At 34.0% G+C, this 5,350-nt stretch overlaps 1 long non-coding RNA gene across 1 annotated transcript; it reads right to left on the reverse strand.

The window, feature by feature from the left end:
• Positions 1-3,191: 3,191 nt before the first annotated feature.
• On the reverse strand, positions 3,192-3,540 carry LOC117934035. Its single transcript, XR_004654410.1, has 2 exons — positions 3,415-3,540; positions 3,192-3,243 (listed from the first exon to the last, which is right to left on the reverse strand). It is a non-coding gene; the product is annotated as an uncharacterized LOC117934035 (long non-coding RNA).
• Positions 3,541-5,350: the final 1,810 nt, after the last annotated feature.

The raw sequence follows: 5,350 nt of genomic DNA on the forward strand, positions 1-5,350 counted from the left end.
TAACAATTATCAAGTTGGCAATCACTTCGAGCCATATTCTTTTTTGCATTAACCAGCCTCAAGAGCATGTCCATTAACTGACCTGCATCTGGGGCAGTGGCCGTCACGGCTCTGGAAGATAACAAACTAGTTTACTCTTCTGGAATCTGGATGCAGAGCCATATTAAATTTTCATAAGTCTTCCTAACATATCTTAAAGCCACGTTGAGGTCCATATATGCCGCCATCTATCATCTTGAAATTGTATAATTAAATAAGATGTTACAAAATTTAGATTGTTTTATATTTCCAAAATTTGAATAAGCCTATTTGTTTTCTCTATCACAAATGAAGTCATTTAGGCTCTGTTTGGTTCCCGGAAAATGCTAAAGAAAGGAAAAAAAATGTAGAGGAAAATAGTTTTCTTTAGTTTGGATGACATGGAAAATAAGATGGAAAAAAATATAAAGGAAAGTATGAAAGAAAATATTGTAATATTTTTCCTATTATTTTCCTTAAAAAATAACGAGGAAAATAAGGGAAAAAGAGAAGGGCAAAGGAGGGGGGGGGTGAATTTTATCGGGGGCTCTGTTCACCGCTTCACCTTTCACTTCCTCATCGGTGGCTATGGCTTCTCACCATCGTCGACCCTTTCAACGGCCACCACAATCACTCCGACCACCTTCCAGGGCCGAAAACCTACTCTCTTTAGGCACCCGAGTTCCCATGGATGAAGTGCGCTCTTCAAATCAAGTTCTCATTGATGAAATGGATTCTTCAAATCCAGTGAATGTATTCGGATCCATATCTTCAGATCAGGTATGAATTGAACTCCAATCCACCTCATCTTGTGAAAACCTGGAACCCAAGGTAATCGTTCTCTCTTGGGTTCTTTGTTTGGGTTTCTAGGTTGCTTTCGCCTTTCCCGTTATCCCTCAATTTTCCCCTCTTTTTCGTGAACCGAATTGTTAATTTTATCCTTTATGACAGGTACACACTCATAGGTGATCCTTTGTTTGATTTTTGTGTATTCATGCTGTTATGGATTCGTTTATTTACCATGTTTTCTGTTGTGAGAATCATAGGTTCTATTTATGTTCTGTAGAAAAATTAATACTGACCAATTATAATTTTTTCTTGGATAAAACATATGTGCTATTAAACATATGGTTCAAATTTATTACAAAAGAATCAGTATCAAGACTGATATAGATAGGAACAACAAAGTGAAAAGGACTGGGTTTTAGAGAGAGGACCAGGACCACAGGTCAAGTCCCATGCACAATGAGGAAACCTGGAGTAAAAACAATGGACAGGACAAAATTGGCTCAAAATTTAGGGTATATATTACTGGTTTCTAGGCTCAAAATTGGCTGTGTTCAAGGCCTGAATGGGTTGAGAATTGCAGAATTGCAGTGGTCTTTGAAGGTTTTTATAATGATAAGTAAATAATTTTGTTGAGGTGGAAAAATGTAGTTGGTTAAGCCCTGGGGATGGCTTTTAGAACATCATGTTGGAGAGGGGTTGTTAGGGTGTGATAATGCCACCTTTAAGCCTAAGTGATAACTCTTGGAGCAGGCTTGCATCAAATCACTATGACCAAGAGATGGAGCAGGCTTGTGCTGAAGTACCAGAAGGGTTTGTTGAAGGGTTCTTGGCCTTTGCTTATTCCTGATATTAGTTAGCAGTAGATTGGATAAGTATAAATGATTGGTCCTTGAGGCACCTATTTTAGTTAGATTTTTTCCTTGATTTAATCTCAACTTAGATTCTTTCTAAACTGAACAGTTAGGCATGCTTTTGATTTTCCACATGGGTAACTTTCTAGTAAGTTCATTAAATCCACGGATTCTCTGGTACATGAATGCTTTGTAACTTAGTGTTGAAATAAAGAACTCCTGTGTGTGCATATATATTTTTCAGCATCCCCAAACCCATTTGGATGCTTTATGTCCATAAATATTGTAGATAGCTAACATCATGATAGTAACTTTTTAGATAGCTATTATTGACACTACAACTCCAATTTCAACAGGTACTTTAGATTCATATTTGAATATATCTCATGGTAATTTTGAATATGCATATTTTCCCATGTAAAGATTCTTATTGATAGAACCATGTTAGTATTGGCCCTATCGGGCAATGAGATTGGAATTTTATTTTATTATTCTATATCCTCAAAGGATTGGTTTAGTATGAGTTCTTATATGTAAAAGGGCTCTCTTACCTGGTCATACACTCAGCATTAGGCATTAGGCATGCTCGAAGGAATTAAATATGAATTTTAACTGAAAAGATTCAAATACAAACATGGGATTTTTCTAGAATTGAAAAGAAAATTTGTGTGATTCATCTGTTAGATGTTTATCAATCTCAATGAAAATAGGATGGGAAATCTACAGAATTTAACAAACAGTTAAGAATTTAGCACCGACAATTACAAGGACAACTAGTAAGTAACTTCATGATGAAGGAAGAAATACAGAGTGAAGATAAGCATAAATAGGAAAAGGAAAAATGAAACTAGAAAAAGCTGTGGAAAAATTAATGTTGTTTCCTGCAATGAAATACTCTTCTTTTAATGCTATTACAGTTGATTGCTTTTGCTTTCCTTAATATTGGTAGAATTCAGATATTGAGTAATAACTAAGTTAAGCATTTAGGATGAGTAATATTATTTGTCATGGTTTAACATAGTATAAGAGCACTGGAGGAATGTAAAAATTAAATAAAAGGAAATTTATTAAAAATTTTGAAGGTATGTTCCAAATAATCTACATTGAGATGATGCTTCACAGAGCAATCTTTTCAAGTAGCAAACCAAAAGTTGAAGCATCAAATGAATTTAGACAACAAAGGAAAAATACCTGTTAAAGAAATGCACAGGTGAAAGGACACCAAATGGAGAACCCATTGCTAGAATAAGATCCCCCCTCAAGTGATATGGCTATGTTGAGCAGATCCTAAATTACAGGTATCCACCCTGTCAATCTCATGAATATTGACTAAAGTGTACAACTAAATGCTATGGGCAAGAAAAAAATTTCCTTTCAATTGTTTGATATTTAGTACATTATTAATTAACATAAGGAATGCTAATATAAATAAAATAAAAGGTTCATTACCTTAGAGTTTATGGAAGAGACCCCGAGAAGGGCAATTCTAGCAGTTGACTTCTTATTTTTTTGAGGATTTTTTTTTCTTTCCTATTTTTTTTTTTTGGGTTAATGCATAAGCATGACAGAGTGTATTGGTTGAAGCCTTTTTCTTGATTTGAAAAAGGGATGTCAGGTTTCATCCAATGTGCAACAGGGTTAAAGTGAACCATGTTGGAATTGTTCACTTGAGAAACTTATTAATTATTTGAGAAAATGAACATGTGCCTTTTTGTGGCTTGGTCATTACAATGTGACTATTTGCTTCAGATGTTACCTTGTTAGATACTCCTACTTTGCTCCAAAGTCCAAAGGGTACAGAGGGATATATTATTTTTATAGGATAAACTTTCAGATTTTTTTTACCATCCTATTAGATTCTGTTATTAATTGACGAATTCATGCCCAAAATTTTATGTACATTTACAATGGTTGTGGACATTAGCATCAATCAGTAAATTGTTATAAAAACATGATTTCATAATAAATTCTCTAAAATTGGTTTTTACTAGAAGTTCGTCAAATATGTTCTCTATTATCTTCTAAGGTAAGTTCACTTCTTTGTCATTCATTCATCAACTTCTTCTTAATACTCTACTATCCTTTATTCATCCCAAAACCAAGTGGAGGACCAAGTATTCTTAAGTAATCATGCAAATTTCAGACTGAATAATGAACTTAGAAAGAGTTTCATTTTGTTATCATGCTTTAAACTAGACATTTCAACTCTAGTAAGGTCTGTTTTACCATAAGTGGTAACTTGTCATTAATTTAACTATCATAAATAGTCATAATCAATCTTAGATTAAGTTAATTTAACTATCACATTTCAAGACTGAATAATGACTTTACTAAATCATTCCTCTTACTTTGCTATCATGTAGACTTATAATGAAGAGTGGCAAAGACTTAGAAGATGGGCTGCAACTTGTGTAGCTATGTATGCTGCATATGCAGCAATTCTTGTTTCGGTTTATCATCGCTCAAACTATTTGGAGAGATCAATCTCTAATGAAGGAGATTATGAACGACATGCTTTGATGGAAAGACTTACACTAATGGATAATGAAAATTGTTATAATCAACTACGTATGGGAAAGGATGCATTCGCAAGACTAGTAAACATTCTTTGGGGAATAGGTCATCTTAGAAATAGTGCACATAGTAATGTAGAAGAACAAGTTACCAAATTCCTTCACATTGTTGGTCATAATTTAAGGAATAGAACTATGAAATTTTATTTCAAGCGTTCTAGTGAAACTGTTAGTCGTCACTTTCATCAAGTTCTTAGAGCTATAATATCTTTAGATGATGTCTTCTTAAAGCAGCCCGATGGATTAAAGTGCCCTCAAGAAATCAAGGACAATACCAAATTTTGGCCCTACTATAAGGTAAACTTATCTAATAAACATCATTAGAATATTATTTATATTTTAAAATAAACTAATAATTTTGTTTCTTTATAGGATTGCATAGGGGCGATTGATGGGTCACATTTTCATGTAATAGTGTCAAATGATGTTGTACAAAGGTATCGAGGGCGAAAGTACTATCCAACACAAAATGTTTTAGCAGCATGTTCCTTGACTTGAAGTTCACATATGTTTTACCTGGTTGGGAAGGATCTACGTCATACTCGAGAATCCTAGATAATGCATTAATGAGAGATTTTAATAAATTGATTGTTCCACAAGGTGATTATTGGTGATTAGATAATAATTTATTAGCTCAAGTGACTATTACTAATAACAAATATCCTTTGTCTATGCTTCTTAGGTAAATATTATTTGGCCGATGCGGGTTTTCAGCTAAAAATTGGATTTCTTATCCCATATAGAAGCACTTGTTACCATTTAAAAGAGTATAGTGTTCATCAACCAGAAAATGCTAGAGAGGTTTTCAACCTTCGACACTCGTCCTTGAGAAATGCAATTGAAAGGGCATTTGTGTTTTGAAGAAAAGGTTCCAATAATAGCTAGTGGGACGGAGCCACATTACCCTATTGACACACAATCTGATATTATACTAGCATGTTGTATCCTTCATAACTATCTCATGGGTGTTGATCCAAATGAAAGATTAATAGCAGAGGTCGATAGAGAGCTTTTTAGCGAAGAAGCGGAGTTTGAATCAATGGTCTTGAGTTTAGCTGAAAAATGCAAGGAAGGAGAAATCTTAAGGGAGAAAATAGCCATGGATATGTGGAAAGATTA

This window comes from Vitis riparia, chromosome 16, assembly GCF_004353265.1.
Source record: "Vitis riparia cultivar Riparia Gloire de Montpellier isolate 1030 chromosome 16, EGFV_Vit.rip_1.0, whole genome shotgun sequence".
Classification (NCBI taxonomy): Eukaryota; Viridiplantae; Streptophyta; class Magnoliopsida; order Vitales; family Vitaceae; genus Vitis; species Vitis riparia.